The following is a 25,840-nucleotide window of genomic DNA, read 5'->3' as shown; positions in this document are numbered from 1 at the left end:
CTCTCTCCAGTCCCCCCCCCTCCCCATTCTCCCTGCTAGCTGCTGTAAGGATCAGTCCCCAAAGAAAAATGCCCAATTTGTCATGTCATGTCCAGCTGTTAACCTCCCGTCGGTAAGCCATGGGGAAGACTTACTTTCTCCTATTTATTTATTTGCCACTTGGACAATAGAAGGCCCCAGGCCTGCTGAGTTCTCCATAATAAAGCCACCAACGATCTCCCCCATCGCCCCCTCCCCTCCCCCCACCCCCATGTCAACAACACTAGGCAACCTGCAGGTGTCACTGGGCATTAACCCCAGGCTTAACTCTGGCTCTGCTGAACCGGAGGGAAGGGGGAGGAGGGAAGCCATCGAAGGTGGGGGGTCTGATGGGGAGGTCTCTTCACAAAGGGGAAGGTCTGGGGATGGGCTGGCTCATAACCATCCCTCCGGAAAGCTCACTGTGCTGAGGCTGGGGGAGGGACAGAGGGACCAACCAAATAATGCCGCTCCTTCTTCCCAGCCTCCCCAATGGTCTCCAGGCAGAGCCTGGGCCAGCCCGTGGCAAACACCCCTCTCACCGCGCCTAGCAACCCTGCTGAGAGACCAGCTCTCAGGAATGAGGCTCAGCCTGGCTGGCTAGGGAGCGGCTGGGGCATGGAGGAGAGGCTCTAGCTCCCCCCACCTCCCTGGAATGACTGCTCCTTTCTCCAGCTAAGCCTTGCTGCTCTCTCCAGGCCCAATGTGCCAAGGAAGGGTTCAGGAGAAGCTGATGGTGATGCAGCCCCAGATAAGCACAGGGGGGCTCCTGTAGATCAGAGACAAGGTGGGAATGGGGGCCTGGGTAGCCCCTGCCCAGCAGCTCTCCCTCTGTTGAGATGTCCCAGTGAATTACGGGTCACATGGAGGTGCAGCCTCTGTGCCTCATCTGGGGCCCTGCCTCTCTTTTGTTAATTAACACTATCCTTCTTGGAACCTTAGCTTCTTCTGAGGACAAATAGTGGAGATTACGGTTACTTGGGATTGTAGACCCAGGTCATCACTCCCAAGCCATCATTTCAGCAGTCCCCTACATCCTAGTGACAGCTTTACTCCCAACACTGTCTCTGTGCAGGACAGACATCTTAACAAACAGATACTAACTAGCAAGGCTCGAAGCTGAATGGGACCCTCTTCTAATGCCCTCAGGGAGGCCACAACCTTGGTCTAGTGGTACCCGGCTTCCTCAGAGATTTCTGGTGCATCTTTGTTAATTGTTTGGTTGATGATGGAGATTGGAATGGAAACATCTCGTAAATGGAAAGTTGATATGATAAAGCTGATGAGGACGGCCTGGGGCAGGCAATGGTGCCCATTCTGTTCTTGGCAGGTGCTGACATCACATATGTATGAGAAGTGGCTGAGGGTCCTGTGAGATGACTCAGTGGGTGAAGGCATTTCCAGACAATCCTCATTACCTGAGTTTGGTCTCTGGAACCTGGTGGAAGGAGAGAACCAACTCCCACAAGCTGTCCTCTGAGCTCGACACACACACACACACACACACACACACACACACATACACACACACACACAGAGACAGAGAGAGCGCGAGAGCAGCTCCTGGCGGCCAGGCAGGCCTCCTGTCCCATGAGTTCTCATTGCACAGTAAGGGGAGCAAAGTCCGAATTCCCTGAGACTTCAAAAGGAATTTCTCAGGTTTACATTCTATAAAGTTTACACAGGAAACATGGTAAAGAGGGCTGCTGGGGGTTTCAATAATCTGGGGCAAGGTGATAAGAATGGGAACATGCCTTTTCTGTCTCACCTGGAGATCCAGGCTCACTGTTGGATGTGTGAAGAACTCAGGGGAGTTCCATCTTCTGGCAGGCCGTTCCAAGTCCCTGCTAGGAGGCCTTGGAGGGCAGTACTTCCCAACAGCAGTGTAGTAGTGACCTGGCTAGAAGATGTAGTTAGGAAACAGGTTTCTAGGTAATCTTCCAGGGAGTTCTCAGAAGCTAAGATTACAGAGACATCACAATCCACCAAGGAGATGATGCGCACCACAGAGGAAGCTGTGGGAGGCTCCTCAGTTTGAACCTAGCTGGTCACTAGCTGTGTGGCTTTGGTTAAGTTCCTCGACTTTTCTGAGGTTCAGTTTCTTCTTCCATAAAGTGATCACAAGGACAGCCACCCACTTCCCAGTTGTTGGGAAGAGTAAATGTGATAACCCAAGAGTAACCCAAACTAATGCCTATCATATTGTGAGCATGGCCATACATGTTAATCACTGTTCCCTCAAGGAAGAAGGCAGTCTGTTGTACCTGGAGGCCTCCACAGGAGACAGAGATGCAGTCAGTGGCCCTAGTCTCTGACCTGACCTGTCCGAGAGTTTGGTCTTGCTCCTTCCCCTGACATCACCCTCAGTCGTGGAGAGAGACACCAGTGTGGCGGGCTTGTGTGGGAGGCATATATGCGGTTCTCGTCTGGCCTGAATAGCAGGCATTAAAATGCATTTTGGTTCACCCAGGACAATAAAGAAAAAAAAGGAAGCTTTAAGTCACTAATAAAAATCAAATGTAGGCAGTTTGCAGGAGTGATCAGCTCGGAGCTTTGCTGTTCTCTTGTTAAGGGTCTGAAGCCATAAATAACTTCCCCAGAAGAAGGCAGCGGTGAGGGGGAGTGAGTGAGAGGGAGCGCAGCCACACAAAATTTTTCATTTTTCTCCATAAATCATTTCAGCGTGCGATAATATTTGTTTTTTCTAATGAGTCTCTTGTGGTCCATTCCAGGAGCTAACATCAGGGCCTGTCAGGGGGTGATGTGTGGTACAGTTCAACGCTTTACAAAAACTGCCTGCTACACAGATTTTTCCCCCTCTCTTCCTTATGCTAAGTATTCATGAAGACCATTATTCTGTACCAGTGCCCTGGTCCTCCTTTCTGATCAGCATCTTCGGCATCACAGTCTATGGATGTTGTTGGGACCTTGCTGCAGCCAGGGGAGAGGATATGGGTGGTAGGAGAGGAAGGCTGACTCAGAGGCATCCTTGGAATGCCATCAGGTACAGACTTTGATCTTGGATGAGGAGAGAGGGCACCGTTTGAAGCTCAGCTGAGGCTGGTGTGGGAGAGCACCTCTTGGCCAATGGGCAGCCTTTAGACAAGTGGGCAAGACTACCAACCAGGCTGTAGAAGGGCAAGACAGAGATTTTGTAAGACAGACTGGGCATGCTCCAGAGTTGGGAGTTTATCTTGGAGACAAAAGGAATTGTCTAGAACTTTACAAAGAACATGATTTCACTTGGAGATGGAGGACTGGTATCAAGATCCCATCTCAACAACAGCAAAACAAAGTAACAGCCTGAAAGAATAAAGTATGCTTAAAACAAACTTTTCTGCTTGTTCAGTATAAGTAGAATAGGGTGGTGCGGGTTAGAGGAAGCAAGATGATTGGATTATATACATATATATATATATATATATATATATATATATATATTTTTTTTTTTTTTTTTTGAGACAGGGTCTCACTATGTAGACCAGGCTGGCCTTGAACTCATAGAGACCTGCCTGCCTCTACCTCCCAAGTGCTAGGATTAAAGGTGTGTGCCATCATGCCTGGCTCTTGAAAAATTCTGGAAGTATAGTAGTATTGGAAGTAGTAGATAGATGACTAGATAAGACAGTAGATTCAAACCAAGTCCAGGCATTTGGGGAGAGTTTAGTAAAACCTTCCTCATCCTTTCTGCTGGCCTGGCCACTTTTCTGTGGCATTGTTTAACTCTCTCCAGCTTGGATCACACATTCCTCTCAGCTCCTGTGAGATCTTCTCCACACCTCGCCTCCCTTGGTGTGTTCACCACACCGTATTGTAACCATCCGCTTGAACTCACGGAAGGTGGGGGTTGTGCTACAGAATTCTTGTACCTCACTAGCTAGTACGGTCTGTGGCACAGAGGGCTGATCCTCTGTGGTGCTCACTTTGAGTAAGCAAATATGCAAATGAGTGAATAAAAAAGAGGAAGTAAGGCAGAGGGCTAAGGAATTTAGGGTCAGATGTTAGAAGGAAGCACCACCTCAGGAGACCGGTCAGGAGTGCCCAGTCTGCAAAGATCTGGGAGAGTGGTCCTGGGCTCACAGTAAGACTTGGGAACCAGCTTTTACAGAAGGCAAAGCTAAATTATGATAAATTGAAAAACAAATATCCAGAAGATTGGGCAATTCTAGAGTTGCTAGAGTTGCTACTGGTGTCTGGGAGAGCAGCTGACGGCGTGGTAAGCTGAAGCCTGCCCGGCCCTCTCACTCCCGGTGAGAGGTGGGAAAAGTGCAGAGGAATCTTCCCACCACTCAAAAGGGAACGAGTCAGAGAGAGGAGAGTGGGGAAAGGAGAAGCAGGGGGTTGAGGGGAGACATTGTAAGGAAAGGGGGGGGTACTATGGCTAAAATCTCATGTGTGTGCTGAAGGCTTGCTTGGTTCTCGGCTGAGTGGGGTTCAGCTGCATGGGATGAAGAGGTGATTGGGTCAGGGTGTTAATTAACCTCATCAGTAGCTGAAGACGGCTCCGGCTGAACAGGCTTTTAGGAGGCGGGGCCTAGTTGGAGGGATAGGTCACTGGGAGTGTACATTTAAGGACCCTCCCCTTCTCCTACATGTGCTTCCTCTCCGTGATAGTCTACTTTGCCTCAGGCCCAAAGTGATGGAGCCAGCTGACCTCCTACTGAAATCTCTGAAACCGTGAGGCCAGACTAACCCTTTCACTCTTTAAGTGGACCTGTCTCGGGTAGTTCGTCACAGTGGCGGACAGTGGACTGACACTAGTTCAAGAAGCATCACAGGGTAAGGCGGACATAAGGAGAGGGTAAGAGGAGGCTGGGGAGAGCAAGGCGGACGGATCCTGGCTGGGCGACCAAACACAGGGAATATTGATTGGTGTTTGAAAAAAGGTCTCCAGTGACATATGCTGGGATTTGTCCTTTGCCCTGCTCAGCAGTTTTACCAACAACTTAAAGCTATAAACAACCAGGGCAACAGATTGATACTGAGACAAGGCTGGGGACTGACAAGATGGAATAAAGACTTTGGATCCCAAACTTCCTTCTGAAAGTTGGAACACAAGTGACTTGCAACAGAGAAAGTAACCGTTTCTACATGCGGAAAAAAAATAATTATACATCCCAGAAGTGTAGGCTGGATGAGTTATGCTTTGAGAAGAGTTCATGGCAAGGGATTCCGTGAGTTCAATACACAAGTGTGAAGACCCGTGTTCTTATCCCAGGAACCCACATAAAGTCGGACGGGGTAGCAGGCACCTGCGATCTCAGCACTATGAGATCAGAGGTGGAGGCAGGGGAATATCTGGAAGCTCGCTGGACAGCTGGCCTGGCGCACACAGCAGCAAACAAGAGACCCTTTCTCAAACAAGGGAGATGGTGAGGGCTGACATCTGTCAGATCAAAGTAATCTCCACACATGACCCACAGTTTGCACACACACGTACACACACTCATACATGCACATAAGTGTGTACAAAATACATGGAATACATGTGTGCAAGCACACATAAGGTAAAAAAAAAAGAAAAACACAGAAAAGGGGAACTCTTCTTTTAGTATGGTGACTGGAAATGGAACCAGGCTTCCAGAATGGATCAATGTATATGTTCAAATCCAGGCCTGAAGACCTGTTCGACTACTATCAAGTTTGAAGGTCTAACACAGGGAAGGATTGGTTGTAACCATGACCATGCAAGGAAGGGTGTGTGTGTGTATGTGTGTGTCTGTATACAGAGGGGTGGAGGGGAGAGAGAGAGAGAAAGGCAGGACAGAGCTAGTGAGATAAACACTGTCATGGGCCGCTTCCATCATGTACTCACAAGAGCATAATAAAGCCCTTGTAATATACTAGAACTTGTGTGGTCCCGGGGCCTAATTTGCATACTAATTACTGAGTGCAAATGGGACTGAGGGGTAGGGAGGAAGGGTGGGGGAGGCATGCGGGGAGCGAGAGGCCTGGACTGTTTGCTCTGCCATTTCATATCATGCTAACAAGCTAATCCGGCGTGAAGTTAGCTCCTGATATATAACTGCTCATTAGTATTATAATAAAGTACATGAAACAACCATAAAACGTTATATACTGCACAAGTGTTGTTTTCTTGCCAATTATCTGCAGGCGGATTTATCACCACAGTTGTTTCGAATTCCCCTTGGTGAGGTTTGGGCGGAATAAAGAAAGGTGTTGGTGGCGGCAGCAGCAGAGGGGGGCCTTTTTGAGGGGCAGACCATGTGTTTTCTTAAGTAGCACTTACTGATGCGCCATTTCATGAGAGTGAAGCTAGAAGATCCATCCTTCCCATCTCCACAGCTCAGCAGCTCCTGAGCCAAGTGGAGGGTGAGAGCTGAGAAGGCTTGCAGACCCACAGCTTTTGGGGTGACTTAGAAGCCCCAGGTGTAGAGGCCTGTGTCTGTTTAGTGGGTCTTACAGAGCCACACCGCAGGCACCTGTCCAGGAGCAGAGCTCAGAACCACACTTAACTCCAGAAGCCTCCTCCCAAATGCTTCCAGGGTGATCTCTACCAAGGGTGACTCCACCCAAGATGCCCTGGAGATCAGTGGTTCCTCTAGAGAATCTCTTTTGCCTCTGTGACCTCAGGGTATTCTTACCACCCAGACACACCCAGCAAGTGAGAGGAGATCTGACTTTCCCTCACCAGCAAATACAAGATAGGCTTCCCTTGGCTTTCCGGGGATAGGAAGAGGCTTCAGGGCCCGCTGTACGGCACAGCTGGGTCTCACTGCTCCTGGGCAAAGCAGAACTTGCACAGTGTGTGTTACAGCCCCATTGGAAGGTCTCTGTGAACTGCCCAGGACCAAGGAAAACCACTAGTTCCCACAGCCTGTCAGGAACGGGTTGTGGCATCCAAGAATCCAGTTCTTAAAAGGAGGCCCTGACTGGAAGTCTCACTAGACCCGATGCGGCCTCCCACACCTGCAAGGGGGCCTCATCTTAGTTCCTGGAGCAGTCAGTACCTCCTTGCTTTGTGCTGTATAAAAGCCTAGGAGTGGGGAATCAGGAAGTACAGGCTACCCTTAGGGCTGGGGATCCACCTTCTAGGAGTCATCTGTCCTTCAGTGAGTCAGGGTGGAGCTGCTCATCACAAGCGACAGCCACTTTGAGACCATTTGTCCTGGACTCTAGGCTCCTTCCAAAGCAACTAACAAGGTAGGAGGTAATGGAGGCAAGGTGGTATCGCTGGGAGGGCTACACATTGGCCAGGGAGGGCGTACCCAGGAGGAGAGGGAGTGAGCTGCATACCTGCCCCCCCCCCCCCCAGCCCCAAGCTGCTACCTACCCTTGGAACTCATCTCCTCCTGACTTGTCCTTGGTCACATACAACCTGCTCAACCCAATTGCTCACTTTTCTGCCTTTGAATAATTCAAAAAGCTTAACGTTTAAAATTTTAATATATGTCTGTCCCAGATAGGTTTCTTTGTTGCCTTAGCTCTTTATATCTCTTAAAGTAATTAATTGATCAGTTTATTTGAGACTGGTCTCACTATATATCCAAGGGTGGCCTGAACTCAATCCTCCTGCCCTCGCCCTCTCAAGTGCTGGGATTACAATTGTGTGTATCATTACACCCGGTTCACACACGTTTTGTGTTTGTGTATGTGTGTGGGATAGGGCAGGGTCTTAGATAGTGAAGGGTGACCTCAAATTCACTAGGTAGCTGAGGATGACTTCAAACTTCTGATCTTCCTGTTTCCACCTCCTGAATGCTGGGATTACACTCAGTTTATGCAGGGATAAGGACTGAACCAGAGCTTTGTGCCTGCTAGACAAGTGTGCTACCAACTGAGCTCCATTACATCCCAGACCACCCTACACTTTATAGTCTATTCATCCACACCAAACCACAGACATCCACAGAAGTGCCCATTTTGGTATGGCGGGCTTTGACACTCCGGATTTGGGTTGATGATCACAGTTCTTTCCCACTGCCCACTGCAGATTTTATGACTGAGTTATTATGATGAGACCGTGATGGTAATGGTGATAAAGATGTCTTCAGTACTTAGTCATCTCCATGTCTAAGGAGAGAGCGGGTTCCTGGTGACTCTCATTTCTGACAGTCCACAGGGGCCTCTGGCTCCGGCTTCAGGCTCCTCTCCTGAACTGTGGCCTGCACTCCATGCACATGCAACACAGCTGTGTCTAGTTGCACCTACCACAGCCTCATCTCCGCCTTTGCCCATTCCGATCCTTCTGCGGGGATGCACACTCCCTTTGCAGATGTCTTCCTTTTCACCAGGCTGGGGCACTAGCTCCTACAGAGGGTTTTGTTGACACTCCTGTCCCAGTATGATCTAAGGGAACTTTCATCTGCCCAAAGTATCCTGTACTTACCTCTGTGTTGGTATCAGCAGCTTTTGAACCCTTCAGGGCAGGGGTCTAACTGGAACCCTATTTTCATACTCACACAAAACCTGGCTCAGGGCAAGCACTAGATATGGGCTTTCGTTTTTTTACCACACACTTTGGGAGCACCAACTGAGACTGAGGGAGCATCAGCTGAGACTGAGCGAGCTGTAAACTCATACCAACATGCCAACCAAGAGCATCCAGAGACTTCAGTTTGCTCCTCCCTTCAGGCGCCGCCACCCTCGGATGCCCTCCTACAACCCGTGTGTCAAATGTTAGTGACCTTTGGGAGGTAGAGGAAGCTTTAAGAAGTGGGGCTTTGTGGGAGTTCTTCTGGGGATGCGCCCTTGAAGGGGCTAGTGGGACCCCAACCCTGTCCTCTTCCTCTTCTTTGCCTCCTGACCTCGAGGTGAGCAGCTTTGCTCACCCTCATATACGATATCCTGCTTGCCATAGGCCCAACTACAGCGGAGCGCCCTGAGTATGGCCCCAAACCTCCAAAACCGTGAGCCCAACCAAACCTGCTCTCCTTCTAAGCTGACTATCTGTGCCATTTCTCACTGTAACCGAGAGCTAACTAACAGACCTCCTTTTAGGCACTAGAGGCCAGATAGTCCCCTCCACGACAACCCCCACGCCCGCGACTTTGAAGGCTCTTTGTCCTGTGCCCTGATTCCTCTTTCTTTTAGTCTGCCTTTGAGGGAGCCATCGGGGCTGCCTAGGACCGGGAACCGCCCCACCCTGACTCAGTCCTACAGTGTCAGCAGCTGCCTCCCCATTTGCACCGGAAGCTGGAACCCCCATTCCTGATCCTGAAGCGGCCCGGGCCTTCTGGAGCCAGCCAGCAAAAGGCCTCAGTAGGAACTCTGCTTTGGGCTGTCCCCAACAGCAGGAGTCAGAGGTGGCCTGAGAGAGCTCCACTGCCTCACACAGGTCTGCTGTGGGGATTTCCTGAACTAAGGAATGCAGGCCCTTGTGCAGCCTCTGGTGCAGCAGAGACCGAGGTCAGGCTGTTTTATCCTTTAGTCCCCTTTGAAGGACACATTGTTATAATTAAAGAAAAAAAAAAAAAAGGAGAAAAAGCATGGGCTTTGAAGCCAGGAAACAGTTCTGTCTCTCCTAAGCTAGGCAACACTGGGGAGGGTGGTTACTTTTCCAAGCTGCAGTTCCTCCACAGACAAAGCAGCAATGTCCACTCCGAGCTCTGTGAAGGGATAAAGGCCTATGACGGATGTAGGTCTCTGGTACTTAGACGGCAATAATAATATTTATAATAATAATTAACATAAAAGTCTGAATTTGGATATAAAGACCCAACAGCATAAGACCCAGATAGGACAGACATGGCCAAATGGTAGGGAGAGCCATTGGTCTTAATGGGGTTCCTATGAGCCAGCAGCTCTTGCCTTGCTCTGCCCTGGTGTGACTGTCTCAGGCAGCTTCTACCTGAGCACTGTCTTTTATTATTATTATTATTATTATTATTATTATTATTATTATTTATTAATCTTATGTGTATGGTTGTTTTGCTTGCATGTATGTCTGTGAACCACATACATGCAGTACCCTAGGAGGCTATAAGAGGCTTTAGATCCTCTCCCGTGACTGGTGTTATAGATGGTTGTGAGCCACCGTGTGGGTACTGGGAATTGAACCTAGGTCCTCTGCAATAGCAACAAGTGGTCTTAAGGCCTGAGCCAACTCTCCAGCCTCATGGGCACCATCTTTTAACAATATATCCAAATAGGAATATATTTGAAAGTCTGCTGTAAACCATGGAACTTTTAAATGTGTTAAAAATTATTAGGGGGGCTGTCGAGATGGTTCAGCAGGTAGAGGTGCTTGCTGCCAAACCTGACAACCTGAGTTTGACCCCTGGAACCCACATGGTGGAAGGAGAGAACCAATTCCCACAAGATTTCCCTTGATCTCCATATCTGTGCCCTGGCACATAAGCACCTGCCTCCTCTCTCTCTCTCTCTCTCTCTCTCTCTCTCTCTCTCTCAAATAAATAAGTGTAAACAATTTTTAAAATAATTATTATGAATCATGACTAGCCTAACAGTAAGCAAAACAGAGGCCACGCGTGGTGGCGCACTCCTTTAATCCCAGCACTCGGGAGGCAGAGGCAGGCAGATCTCTGTGAGTTCAAGACCAGCCTGGTCTACAGAGAGAGATCCAGGACAGCCAGGACTGCACAGTAAGAACAGGAAGCAAGACAGAGAACCCTTGTTCTGACTCAGGGAAGACCATGGCAGCGCCTGAGAGGAGGCTTATAAAGGGCCGTGTCTCCCAGGAAGCACACCAAGAACAGAAGTAAAGCTAGCTCAGGCTTATTATGAGATGCGGACTCACCTTAAGAGAATACTTTTTACCAGGCAGAGGACATGTTAAGAAGGACTGCTTTGAGTAATGAGCTCCCCATTATAGAAGGGATTCAAGGAGAGACTAGACGATAATGGATCCTAAAAGAATGAAGACATGGAGGATGGAACTGGATAACTTTTTGCTGAGACTGACCCCAGGACTTTAAGCGCTGTACTACTGAGCTGTATCCCTAGCCTGCAGACAATCTAGGAGCTCTCTCAATCCTGAGAAGCCACAGTTCCCTCTCTTCCTCCTCAGCTCTGTCATTCTGAGCAGGAAAGGAAACGTACAAAATTCTCAGGTTAATCATTCACCTGACACTCCTTAAAGACCTGCAGCATGTCAGTTTGCACTGGATGCTGAGGACATAAGGAGGAAAGGGGGACGAAAGTTCAGGGCAGCTGGGCTTAAACCTTAGACACACACACACACACACACCCCAAAACACCACCAACAAAAACATAGGACAACCCTTGACCACCGAGTTGGTACAGTCGCCAGGGTTGCTCACTATGACTGGGGTCTGCGATGGGCTTTGGACCACAGCAGAGAGAGCAAGTGGGGCCAACGGATGAAGCTTAGCAGAGAGGTGGCGTCCACTTGGGACTTGAAGAAACCTCCCAGTAGACAGGAAGGGAAGGAAGGGTACCGGGTAGGAGGGACAAGGTGGGCACAGCCCTGGTACCGAAAGGATGCCTCTGCAGGGGTGAGGTATTCAGGAGGTGAGAATGAGGAAGCAGTTGGTGGGACGGGGAGGCACTCAGCGCACCTTACTGAGGACCCAGGAAGCTTGGGGGGAATGCAGGAACAGTCCTATAGTCACACTTGCATTTGCAAGACATCCCAGACAGAAGGAATGAGACCCATAGAGTGCACCCGAGGCACTGGGACCCATAGAGTGCACCCACGGCACTGGGACCCATAGAGTGCACCCGAGGCACTGGGACCCATAGAGTGCACCCAAGGCACTGGGACCCATAGAGTGCACCCACGGCACTGGGACCCACAGAGTGCACCCACGGCACTGGGACCCATAGAGTGCACCCGAGGCACTGGGACCCAAAGAGTGCACCCGAGGCACTGGGGGTGAGTGGGGAAAATGGTGATACCAGAGACTTTTTCCTAAATAATAGAAAGTTTTTGGATTGAAACAATAGGATCTATCCATTGTAGATAATTCTTAAAAACCAAGAGAACCTTAGAGATGGGAAATAGTGGCTATGATCCTACCATTCGTTACTAACATGTTAGTGTAATTCCAGTCACCATTTTTTCAGATCTCTGCTAAAAGTCTTCTGAAGGATTTGTGTGTGTATGTGTGTATGTGTGTGTGTATATGTGTATATGTATGTGTATGTGTATATGTGTACGTGCGTGTATGTGTGTATGTGTATATGTATATGTGTATGTGTGTATGTGTATATGTATGTGTGTATGTGTATATGTATGTGTGTGTATGTGTGTGTATGTGTTTGTGTGTGTATATGTGTGTATGTGTGTGTATATGTGTGTGTTTATGTGTGTGTGTGTGTGTGTGTGTGTGTGTGTGTGTGTGTACGTTGAGACAGGGTCTCGCTATGTAACCTAGGTTGCTTTCAATCAACCAGTGGCACTTCTGTCTCTGTCTCTTGAGTGTTAACACTTCAGTTTTGTGCCACCATGTCTGAATTATAATATTACTTATTTTTTTATTTTAAAGGTTTATTTATTTTATTTTATGTGTATTCGTGTTTTGTCTGCATATATGTATGTGCACTGCATGTGTGTCTGGTGCCAAGAGAGGTCAGAAGAAGCATCCGATTCCCTGGAATTGATGGTTGTGAGCCACTATGTGGGTGCTAGGAACTGACCCTGGGTCCTCTGCAAGAGCAGCAAGTGCTCTAAAGCACCATCTCTCCAGCCTCATGATTATTTATTTGTGTGTGGTGTATGCATGCGTGCACACACCTGTGGAGGTCAGAAGTAGGCACTGGACACCGCCCCTCGATTGCTCTCTGCCTTATTCTTTGAGACGGTCCCTCACCAGTTCGTCTAGACTGACTGGCCAGCAAGCCTCGGGGATTCTACTCTCTCTGACTCCACGGTGCTAGAATTGCAGGCGTGCACTGCCAAGCCCGTATTTTTACGTAGGTGCTGGGGACTGAACTCGGGTTCTCATGCTCCTACAGCAAGCATCTGACCAGCTGCGCCATCTCCCTGGATCCCCTCCTCCATTTTAAAGCCAAGACGTAGTCGCACTGCCCAGGCTGGTCTTGCCATAATGGACTCAAGTGATACTTCTGCCTGAGTCTCCCAAATGATGATATTAAATGTGCACATCACCATGCCCAGCCTAAAAACAAGATTTTGAGTGGTGGCACCATATTTCACCATAGACTTTCGTTATAAATTATTTAACCATTGCCCTGTTACAAATATTTAGACTTCTGACAGATTGTCCCAGCTCCAAATAATACTAAAACTGTTATCGTTAAGCATATTATTTGGACTGTATTACCAATTATTGCTTCTAAAATAGAGTCTAACAAGGAAATTACTAAAATAAAGGATGGAGATATTTTAAACCTTTTGTGGCATGTTACAAAACTTTTTATAAAGATTATAATGAATATATGCTTTTCACCAACAGTATATAAGAATGTCTAACTCTACTCTAATTAGCATTAAATTTTATAATTTAAGAAGTTATCAGTTGCTGGGCGGTGGTGGCACATGGCTTTAATCTCAGCACTTGGGAGGCAGAGGCAGGTGAATCTCTGTGAGTTTGAGGCTAGCCTGGTCTACAAAGTGAGTTCTAGGACAGGCAGGATTGTCTCAAAAAAAAAAAAAAAGAAGTTATCAATTAGTATAGGTAAATATTATCTCTATTTAATTCATATTACCTATATTAATTTGAAATAATTCATATTTCTTTTACAAACTGCTTATTCACACCTTAGTCCATTTTACATTGCTTTTAGTCCTTTCTATTGATTTGTAAGAACTCTTTACATGTCAAGAATGTCAAATGTTTGTTTACTGCAAATCCTTCTCAGATGGCATTTGTCTTGAATTTTTGCTAGTGGTGGGCTTTCTTTATTGTTTTATAGAAATTAAAAAATTTTGGTGACTTCTTTTGTGACTATAGCTTTATCCTTTATATTTAACCTTTTTTTTTGTTTTCTTTTTCTTTTTCTAACATGTATCTCAGGTTGGCCTCAAATGTGCTGTTTCCCTGAGGATGACCTGATCCTCCTGCTTCCACCTCCCAAGTGCTGGGATTACAGGCATGACCTATTATTATACTCAGCTTATGGTGTGCGTGGTGTGCTGGGAATTGCACCCAGGTCTTTGCTAATGCCTGTCAAGCCCTCTACAACCAAGCTGCGTCCCTAGCCCTATGCTTTTAGCTTCTTAATGAATCTGAAATTTATCTTGATATGAGATATAAGACAAGGGACTTCCTTTTTCTCAACCTCCCAAGATTTTGTTTTATTTTTAGGCAAAAGAAGATGGATAAAGGGGAAGAAAAGGGAACAGTTTAGGTTGGGCCAGCTTTCTGCTTATGTGTTTGATGGAATGATGCCTCTCTGAGATCTTTGAAGTTACAGACTTGGAGAAGCACAGTGATGCTTTGGATGTGTTGAATCTGAGTAGCTCTGCAAGGACTCTAGGGAGTGAGTTGGCATATGGGCATGAAGCTCAGGTGAGAGGCTGGGTCTGAAGCTGTGCCCAGCCATCATGGTTTAGATGGCAGAAGGAACCACAGGTATGGATGGGCTCCCCCAAGGTGGACGGCCACCGAGCAGCAGAGCCTGCTGGCTGGGTGGCAGCAGTGCTGGAGAGGAAGCTGGGAATGGAAGTGAGAAGGCTGGAAAGGACTCCACGTCAGAATCAGAAAAGCCAAGGAAAAGAGGGTCTGGAGAAGGGACAGATGAGCACGATGTCAGTCAAGTCAGTGAGACAGAACACAGGCTGTGATGGGCCAAATGGAATGGAAGGTGGGGAAACTGAGGCACTGTATAATTTCCCTTGAGCAATATTGTCAGTAAAGTGAAAGAGCAAGATGGGGCAGTGAGAGCCTGAGATGGAAAGGAGGTTCTGAGGCATTTGAAGGAAAAGGGTAACTGAAATCACAGGACGGGGCCAGGCGGTGGTGGCGCACACTTTCAATCCCAGTACCCAGGAGGCAGAGGCGGGCGGATCTCTGTGAGTTCGAGGCCAGCCTGGTCTACAGAGCTAGTTCCAGGACAGCCAGTGCTGTTATCCCAGAGAAACCCTGTCTTGAAAAACAAAAACAAAAATAAAAACATTAAAAAAAGAAATCCCCAAAAAAAAAAAAAAAAAAAAAAAAAGCCGGGCGGTGGTGGCGCACGCCTTTAATCCCAGCACTCGGGAGGCAGAGTCAGGCGGATCTCTGTGAGTTCGAGGCCAGCCTGGGCTACCAAGTGAGTTCCAGGAAAAGGCGCAAAGCTACACAGAGAAACCCTGTCTCGAAAAACCAAAAAAAAAAAAAATAATAAAATAAAATCACAGGAGTTTCAAGGAGTGATGGGCAGCTAGGGACATGGCTCAGTGGCAGAGGGAAGACAAAGGCATGAAGGGTGGGTGGAAAAGTCACTGCGTCCAGGTTATGGAAGGCAGAGAAAAGGAGGAAGCGAGAAGCACTTTTGACCACTAGTTCACTTTGAGATCTAGGAAATGAAATTGTCCACGAAGAATGAGGTAAACAGAGGCAAGGAACGAAAGGTTATTATTATTACTATTATTATTATTATTATATTATTATTTTAATAGAAAGCTAAAACTGCCGGGCAGTGGTGCCTTACACCTTTGATCCCAGCACCTGGGAGGCAGAGCCAGAAGGATCTCTGTGAGTTCGAGGCCAGCCTGGTCTACATACTGAGTTCTAGGATAGGCTCTAAAGCTACACTGAGAAACTCTGTCTCGAAAAACCAAAAAAAAAAAAAAAAAAAAGGAAAATAAAATTAAAAAAAAAAAGGAAAGTGCTAAAACTGCTATTAGAGAAAATGAAAACCTCAGTAGAGCAGAAGCATTCTGGGCCCAGTTGGTGTTGACCCATTGGAATGGAGGAGATGCAGCTTCCTAAGCAAACATCCCAGGCCAGGATCAAGGAGAAGGCAAATGCTTCTGTGGACCTAGGATCCACGGCAGGCAAAGAGGTGGGGCAGAAAGGTAGAAGGGCAAGGAAACTGCATGAAGACATCCCCTAAAGAGACTGATCCAAGGGTCAAGGCTGGGTAGGAAAGGAAGTGAAGCTAGAGGGACCCAGGGGCTTGTTAAACTAGGAATGGTCCAGAGATTAACTCTAAGTGAGGTTGAAAAAAATAAACAGATAAAGTGGGAGTGAGGGAGTAGGACAGATGTGAGGATGGAAGGTTCTGGATAAAAAAAGACACTTCTGAATTCAGGGTTTCTAAGGTGGAGGCATTCCATGAAAGGCTTCGAGTGAGGGGGTGGGGCTGTCTGCAGGGACTTCTGCTGGAGGATTGAGGGGTCCTGGGGCAGAGGGTCTCAGGATCTGGAAGGTCCTCCTAGGTGTTGGTGTCACCAGGATGAAGACACAAACAGCAGAGAGCAGTGGGCTATCAGAGCGAGTGTCCACGTTCACGCTGAACAGAGGAGTGATGCCCTCATCAGATGACAGCAGGAAGGCACAGAGGGTCGTGTCCCATCGATTCAAAGGAGCAGCTTGCACACCAGTGTCAAAGGACAGCGGCCTCAGCCGAGGTGGCTTCTTAGGGCACGAGTGGAATGCACAGGTGCAGGACATGGGCAGACCGGCCTAGGCTGGTCGGGGCTTCAAGGCTGTGCTAATGTATTTCATTTGTTTGTTGGTTCAATCAGTCTTTCATTCCAAAGGGATCTGATATGCTGTCTGCTGCCCCTGAGCCCCTGGCTAGGTGTGCTGGCTGCTGCTTCCAGAGGCATGCACCAGGCCTGCAGCCGCTCCTCCTTTTGCCAAAGGTGGCCCCACTCTCTCTCAGCAAGTCCCCCACACCAAAGTCCTGTCACCAAAGCCGGGCAGGCCCTGACACCAGCTGATGGCCAGTAGGGGATCTTCTTGTTACAGCTTTTTCCCCAGAGATAAATAGGCCACAGTAAAAAGGACTGCTACATCCTTTCAATAAAGATTTTTTTTTTCTTTTCCAGACAGCTTGAGAAATGTTTTAAAAGCTTCTCACATTTCCAGCGAAACCCACAGAGAAGAATTTTGCTTGTTATCGGCCCTGGAAGCCTCTGATAGACGGGTGACATTTTTTCCCCCTTTTTCTTTCTCTTTTTTTCTTTTCCTTTTTTTTTTTTTTTTCTCCAGCTGAAGAGAGTCACAGTGTGTTTTATAACTGGCTCTCTGCATTTCAAAAGCTCAACGAGGGCTCTCTGCTAACCCCGATAAGCCTTGGGCTCTTAGCGTCTTAAATACCCCTGACAAGCTATACATTACAGCGCTAATAATTTGCCAAATTTGCGCCCATAATATGATATCTGTAAAACGTCAAGGGCAGTAATGCGATTAGCGGTCTCAAATGAAATATCGAACATTCAGCGTTTAGGTCCTGAATAGGGGGAGAAAGGAAAGGAAATCAATTTCAAAAGCAGGAGGGAAAAAGGCGATAAGCGTGTAATAAAAATAGAGAGAGACAGAGGAGAGATGCGGAGGAAGAGATGGCGGAGCAAGACATGGGAAGACATACGCCTGACCCGCATTCATTTTTTTTTTTTTTTTAAGACAGGTAAGAGGTGTAAAAAACTTTTACAAATTAGTTCAAATATGAAGCTGGGAAATAACATTTGGTCACCACGGCAACCAGGGATAGATGGCAAGGGGGTGTGTGGGGGTTGGGAGCTGAGGAAGAGGCTGGCCCAGCCTAGGGACCAGCCTTTCACTCTGCCCCCAACAGCCTGCTTCCATAAAACACAGGAAGTTGAATTACAAGGGGACTGAGGGTGGGCTCTCACCCTGCCCCCACCCACCCGAGGTGGGAGAGTCGTAATGGACTAATTATCTGGCCAGTAGAGAAGGCGGTAGTGGAGGGCAGTTCGCAGGAGAGAGGGCCCGGGCTGTCACATACCAGCCTCTAGACTAAATAACAACATCTCACACCTGCAGCTTTATGAGCCCTGGCCAAGAGCAGCTTGTGCAAGCCCCCCACACCTCTGGCTTCTCCCCTTGCACTTTTGGGTCCCTACTCCAGTCAAGCTGCTGCTGCTGGGGCGTCCAAAGAGCCGAGGGTGGGGTGGGGTGGCGTGGGGAATCTCAGTCCCTCACCACCTTCAGGTGTCGGCAGGTATGCCCCCCCCTCCCGGGGTACCCCAGGTCTTTCTCCTGGGCCATCAGCAAGGTCAGGGAATAGCATCATTAAAATAACCCCTGCTAGAATGCAGTGGAGACAGGTTTGTCTGCACCTGCAGGCTCCAGCCTTTAACTCAGACTGTGGGGCTGTCTAGGATGGAGGGCAGAAATTCCTAGTGAGTCCTCCTGGGCCTTGGGGGGCGGGGTGGGGTGGGCAGGGATAGCAGGGGCTGTTGGAACCCCTCGGCGGTCCCCGCCTTGTCCTCTCATTTCTCTCATGAGTGTCTCACTGCCCAGGGCCAAGTGATTCTTTCAAAACGAGGTGTCTCTGCCTTTTCTGCACCACTTGGGATTGAGCCCATAACCTCGCGTCTCATTCTTTTGCAGAGACAGAGCTGCCTGAGGAGAAAAGAGAGAAGGATGATGGACACAGAGCCAGAGTCCAAGGAAGAGGATGGCAAAGGGGGAGCAAACAGCAACCAAATTTTTCCCTTCTCCAAACACCAGCGCCCCCTAGTCCCCGGCCTCCCTACAGCTGCTCACCTAGGCAGAGAGAGGGAAAGGTGGTACGTGGCCTCCCGTGGGGAAAAAGCAAACAGGCTGCTTGGGGCCTTCTCTGGACCCTTCCCCAGGGCTGCCTGGAATGGCCATTACAGGGCCACTTCTTGCGGCACCACGAGCCATTAAAGCAGGAGAGCTCGGGGAGCCATCAGCCGAGTGCAGATGACTTCCCCAGATGTGGTGGTGGGCAGGATGTGGGAGCCCCCAGCCCCAACTCTACAGACAAAACATTCCCGCACTAACCATCCTCGGAAACCCCACAGCCCAGAGCCCCTCTTACAGATGCTTTCTAGACCATTTAGCAGGAGGCAGTGTTTATTTTTGAACATATGTTCTTCCCTCATCTTTCGCCTCCCTTCTGCCTTCCTGGTCCTTCCATACCCAAGGCTACCCTATGCCTGGGCTGCTGGGGTTGTTTCTGCCAAGTTCCCAAGCCAGCATGGGCCGTGTGCTTTGTCTGGGTTTTACTGAGTGTTTAAGTGTGTGTGTGTGCATGTACACACATGCACTTTGAGTGGAGCATGTACCACACGAACTTTAAGAAAGCAGGCTCTCAGAGGCCACATTTAGGATGACCTCTGCTCAGACACACAGCCCAGCACAATGATGTCTTTAGCTATTGCCTGCTCTTCTGAACCCGGGTCTCTCTCTTTTGTGCAGTAAAATGGAATCTCAGACCCTTAAGTGGCCACCTCAAATTTTACCTCCCATAACTGCCTTCCTTAACTCACACAACCCGGGTTATGTTTCTCCTAATCCATGAAGGACTTACGTTTACCAGGTACCTGTTGTGTGCCAGGCACCATTTTAGGCCTTTAAAAAAGTGTTTCCTTTAGCTTCTTATTCTCTAGATATTACTGCTCTTATTTTTGTGGACAACAGAGGATGCTCTGAGAAGTTCAATGACCTGTCTAAGCCATTGAGCAGGCAGCAGAGCTGGGATTCAAACTTATGTGTACTTAGAAATCCCAGTCTTCCACACAGAAATGGTTGTACCCATTTGTCACGGACCCTTCTTAAGTGTCTCCCCAAGGAAAGGACATCATCCTAGCACTAGTCTGTCCTAAGTCCGATGTCTAAGCCCCCTCACTCTGTGACTTCGCACATAGTTGACGGGCATCCAAAATCCTGATTTTTCTCAGAGACTACTTCTCCCTCCCTCTGAGTTCCCAGACTTTGGGTTTTGATGCTTGTTCCTTCTACCTGGAATGCCCAACCTCCTGTTCATTCGCTTGTTAATTCATTAAGTTATTTTTCCATCCATTCAGTAGACGTGAGCTGAGAGCCTCCCGTATACTGGGTATGTACTAGGCACCGGGAAGACACTGATGGGTACAGAAAGGGTTCTTCTCTGTGCATGCAACCTAGTGGGGGGCAAAATAGAGCAATGGCCATAATAGATGAGAGTCTACAACAGAGATTAAGAGCAATCTGTGCATCTACACGATGTGTGGCTTCTTGCCAGGGAAGACATGCCTGAAAGAGTCTAAGGACAGTTCGAGATTTGCTGAAAACCACATCTCCTACCCAACCTCCACCCGAGACCACTGATCTTGACTTTGTTCAAATAACCTTTCAGGCAAGCCTAAATATCACCTCATTTTCCTGGAAGATCCAGACCAACTCAGGTCTCCATTGTATTCTGCTTGTCTGTCTATAAGCCAGAAGTCAACATCAAGTGCCTTCCTCAATCGCTCTTACCTTCTTTTTTCTCTTTCTTTCTTTTTTTCTTCTCTTTTTTTTTTTTGTTTTTCAAAACAGGGTTTCTCTGTATAGCCCTGGCTGTCCTGGAACTCACTCTGTAGACCAGGCTGGCCTCGAACTCACAGAGATCCACCTGCCTCTGCCTCCCAAGTGCTGGGATTAAAGGTGTGTGTCACCACTGCCCAGCTTCGCTCTTGCCTTCTTTTTTGAGGCAGTGCCTGCTCACTGACACTGGTACTCATTGTTTTGGTCAGGCTGGTTGGCCAATGAGCTCTAGGGATCCTCCTGTCTCTGCAACCCTGAGGCTGTGTCTGGCTTCCTAATGTGCATGGTGGGGATCCAAACTCCAGTTCTCATGCTTTCAAGGCAAGCACTTTACCTACCGAGCTTATGCTCTTGATTTTCTTCCTCCAGAGTATTTCATTTCCATTTGGCCACTTGTTTAAAATCAGTCATTCCTATAAAGCCCAGCATAGAACATGTGTTGCCCTGGTTTCCTGGTTTATGCCCAGTATTACGCAGTGTCTGGCATGCACTCGATGTTCAGCAGGTGTCTGCTGAATATACCTTGATTTTCTGTTCTGTCCTGATGTGGCTGAAGTTTTGGATTCAAGTGCAAGAAGAATTTACATGTTTTAAGTTTCATGTTATAGATCATTAAGTTTCATGTTATAGATCATTCCAGTTTATTAGTATTTTAATCTAATGTTTTTATTTACTAAGTACCTGTTGTTTACTATGATCATATCCAGATATTGAAGATATAAAAAATTTGACCATCCTTAGACCATGAGGAGTATATAGTCTAGTTTAGAAGGCACACAAAAACGACAGTAATTCAGGGCTGGAGCGACGGTTCGGTGGTTAAGAGTGCTTACTGCTCTTCCAGAGGACACAGGTTCAGCTCCCAGCACCCACACGAGGCACCTCACAGTCATCTGTAACTCCAGTTCCTGAGGCTCCAACGCCCTTTTCTGGCCTCCATGGGCAATGCATGCATGTGGGCACAGACATTCATGCAGGCAGAACACCCATACACATACAAGGAAAGTATAATCACCAAAAGGAAGGGAGAATGGCGATTGTAGTGCAGCTGTATCCAGAGGAAGCGGTAGCCCAGAGGACAGAACGCTCAGAGCTGTCGGGGCAAAGTGACCTGGATTAGTTGACTGTAATGAGGACAAGAGACAGGAAAGGCCTGAATGTGTCAGTGTAAGCAAGTGTACAACCACGAGGGAGTCGAGGCAAGGGGCAAGGAGTTTAATCAGCCCATGAAGATCAGAATTGTACACACACACACACACACACACACACACACACACACACACACACACACACAGTTTGACTGATATTTTCTTCCTATTCTACTCGCCCCCCCTTACTCCAATCTGAAGAATATCTTTCGGGTAGGAAAACATGGTAGCTTCTGGTCACAGGAGGCCATTTCTCAGGCTAGCCACCAGTCATGCTCAGTCTGTGGGTCTGCTCTGGTCATGACCAGCACTGCTCTTTCCAGTGAAGACCTGTCGGTGCTGGTCGTCTGCCCCCAGCAGTCACACTGCATCCTGCCAAACAGGTCTCTAAAGAACCTGACGAAGGTGATGGCGAGCTCAGTGCCTCTCTCTCTTCATGGACGTGCATCTCACACCCCCGCCTGACTTTTCCTCTCTCTCTCTCTCTCTCTCTCTCTCTCTCTCTCTCTCTCTCTCTCTCTCTCTCTCTTTTGTTTGCTTTTTCAAGACAGGTTTCTCTGTGTAGCTAGCCCTGGCTGTCCTGGAACTCAATATGTAGCCCAGGCTAGCCTTGAATTCAGAGATTAGTCTGCTTCTGCCTCCAGAGTGCTTTCTGCCTGCCTTTCACAGGATCTGTTTTCTCTGAATGGAGAGGCAGAGTGGAAGAGATGACCAGAAGATCTTACCGCTCTTCATGAAGCCCCACGCTCCATGAACTACCCTCCCCTCTAGGCTCTTCACAGTTCTCTGCCTGATTTTCTCCCTTTTACTCTTCTGCAAATGTTCCTGCCTCTGTTTGGAACACCCTTTCTCTGGTTTTCGGTAAGCGGTGCCCATGCCCTCCACCCTGTGGGAAGCAATTAAAAGGTGCCAATTTTGCCATAGGTGCTGGGGATCAAACTCTACATGCTCACCTTTGAGCTACACCCTCAGCCTTTGGGCTTTTGAGGTAGTCTTCCTATGTGGCTCAGGCTAGCTTTGAACTGGTTGTGTCCCCTGGGATGGCCTCCCAAAGTCTCCCATGCCCAGCTGTCTCACTGCTAAGGCTCCATAGTACCCTGCACTCACTTTGAAAATGGTGCTAAGTGAGTCTTTATTTTGCTCTAAATGTTTTCGTATCCATTTTCCTTTCTTGCCTTTAATTGGTCATCATATGTTCAGGGACTATCATAGCACTTGACATATACCAACCAAGCTTTAAACAGCCATTTGTTGATTAAATTAACGATTCCATAAATAAATGACTGAATGAACAAACTTCTCATTGTTTTCCAAACACAACAGGCTTATTGATGACTGTGCCTTTCTCTGCATGTCATTCCAAACCCGACTCTCTCTTCATTTCTCCCCACACTGCCAACAGGTCTGCCCTTCACCCGCTTGCCCTCCATGGCAGATGGTGCCTCTGCCTGCTGCCGCATATGAGAACCCGGAGACTTTTTCCGTCCTTCCTTTGCCCAGACATTCATTGCTCATTGAGCGCCTGCGCTGAGCACTTACTAAATAAGAGGACACGGCCCCGACTTCAGAGTTGACTTTCTAGTTAGGATTGAGTTGTTCAATGGGTGATGTTTAAGCAAAAGGGTGTGTGCGCTAGTGCATGTGTGAAGGTCAGAGGTCAGGTGTCCTTCTCAATCTCTCTCCATCTTGCTTTTTTTTTTGTTCTTTTGTTTTTCCATCTTGTATTTTGACAGGATATCTCATTGAACCTGGCGCTCACCTATTTGGTTAGACTGGCTTGTCAGTCAGCTCCAGGGATTCGCTGTTTGGCTATTTTTACCTCTCTAGTGCTGGGATTACAGACACACACCACAGTGCTGGGATTACAGACACACACCACAGTGCTGGGATTACAGACACACACCACAGTGCTGGGATTACAGACACACACCACAGTGCTGGGATTACAGACACACACCACAGTGCTGGGATTACAGACACACACCACAGTGCTGGGATTACAGACACACACCACAGTGCTGGGATTACAGACACACACCACAGTGCTGGGATTACACACACACACCACAGTGCTGGGATTACACACACACACCACAGTGCTGGGATTACACACACACACCACAGTGCTGGGATTACAGACACACACCACAGTGCTGGGATTACACACACACACCACAGTGCTGGGATTACACACACACACCACAGTGCTGGGATTACACACACACACCACAGTGCTGGGATTACACACACACACCACAGTGCTGGGATTACAGACACACACCACAGTGCTGGGATTACAGACACACACCACAGTGCTGGGATTACACACACACACCACAGTGCTGGGATTACACACACACACCACAGTGCTGGGATTATACATACACACACCACAGTGCTGGGATTACACATACACACCACAGTGCTGGGATTGCACACACACACCACAGTGCTGGGATTACAGACACACACACACACCACAGTGCTGGGATTACACACACACACCACAGTGCTGGGATTACAATCACACACACCACAGTGCTGGGATTACACACACACACCACAGTGCTGGGATTACACACACACACCACAGTGCTGGGATTACACACACACATAACAGTGCTGGGATTACAATCACACACCACAGTGCTGGGATTACACACACACACCACAGTGCTGGGATTATAAGCACACACCACCATGACTGTCTTTTGTGGGGGATTGAACTCAGGTCATTACATTTTTGCAGCAAGCCCTTCACCACCTGAAAAGCATCTCCCGGACCCCAGAGTTAAGGTTTTGTAGGGTCTCTCTATTCTCTGAGAGACTCCAGGAATGCTGCTTGACTCCTGATGCCCAAGAGAGATTGCACCCACTGGAAACCTGGTGAAGAGGAGAGAGTGTGAGCTTGGGCATCAGGAGGAGGTGGGCTTACATCCAAAGCCCTCCTTATCCTGACACATTTTATTAAATACTCCTTTCTGACAAAAATATATAATATGCTCAAGTACAACACATGAGTGCCTTTTCCACACTTGGTGTTCTGAAGGGCTTAATGACTCTGTAGGGAACAAGAGAGATAGAGCTGTCTCTCTCTGTCCTCAGGGGACTGGCTCTAACACCCCCTGGAGACATCCAAATCTGCAGCTGCTTAAATTCCTCATGCAAAATGATACTGTATTTGCATATAACCGGTGTCCACCCTGCTGCATGTTTTATAGTGTCTAGATTACTCACAACAACAATGTAAATGCTATGCATACAGTGGTGACATATGTATTGTTTAGTGGACAGTAGCAGGATAAATTTCTGTACTTGTTCAGAATAGACGCAAGGTTCTCTGTACTTTCCACCTGACCTGCAGATCTGGGGAGACGGACAACTGCTGCCCTGTCCTTAAAGAGTGTACCTGCATGGAAGAGTCAGACTCTGAATAAACAAACGGCGGCAGTTACAACCTGCTGTGCAGCCCTAAAAGACAAATGATAAGAAACAGGAAGCCAGGTGAAATCCTTTATTGACTGGGAAGCACCTCCGAGGTACCAGCCTTTAAGGTCAGGTCGGGAGGATCAGCACGCACCGGCCACGGGAGGTGAGGAAGCGTGAACCGAGCAGGTGAGATGAGGGTCAAGGGAGAGGGGAAGCAGATCTTTGCTGGATTAAGGATTATGGGTTTGACTCTAGGGGTCATGCATTTTAAAGATTCCTGGCTGCCGGTGGAGAGGCTGGGATGGGAGGCGGTGAGGACAGGAGAGAAAGCAAATAGAAGATGACAAGAAGTGACAGGCAACAGAAGAGGGCGGCCTCCTTTAGGGAGGTGGCGATTTTTTTTTTTCTCTTTCGGATATGGTCTTTGGCCGATCTGGCACTCCCTATATAGACCAGGCTGGCCCTAACCTTGTGAATAACCTCCTGGGAGCTGGGATTAGAGGCCTGTCCCATGATTCTCATCATTTTCTTTGTTTTGAGACTAGGTTTCACGTACTCCAAGCTGTCTTCAAACTCAGTGTGCAGCTGAGGATGACCTTGAAATTGATTCTCATGTCTCTCTCCCAAGTGCTGGGCTTTGAGACCCACACCACACCCAACCTGAGCACCATTTTGACCTGGTTAGGTCAGTAAGTGCTGTCAGTTTAAGTGTGGTGGTGGACAGGTGTCGGGCACTTTAAGTAGAACTCTTGGATGGGTCACAGTGGGACCGGGGATATGAGAAAACAAAAAGAGGATGTTAAGGTCGTGAGTTCACTCATCTCTCTGAACTACACTTTCTTTTTCTTTCCTTCTTTCCTTTTTTTTTCTTTTCCTTTTTTTGTTTTTGTTTTGAGGTAGGACCTCTCT

The 25,840-nt window shown here is 48.1% G+C and overlaps 1 protein-coding gene across 2 annotated transcripts in view; it reads right to left on the bottom strand.

The window, feature by feature from the left end:
- Positions 1-25,840, bottom strand: part of Rnf220 (ring finger protein 220) — a 228,919-nt gene that overhangs the window by 107,938 nt on the left and 95,141 nt on the right. The window lies entirely within an intron of this gene.

This window comes from Peromyscus californicus, unplaced genomic scaffold (genome assembly GCF_007827085.1).
Source record: "Peromyscus californicus insignis strain IS unplaced genomic scaffold, ASM782708v3 Scaffold_5__1_contigs__length_169319896, whole genome shotgun sequence".
NCBI lineage: Eukaryota > Metazoa > Chordata > Mammalia > Rodentia > Cricetidae > Peromyscus > Peromyscus californicus.
The sequence above is the reverse complement of the archived record's forward strand: the minus strand, read 5'-3'. Positions and strand labels throughout refer to the sequence as shown.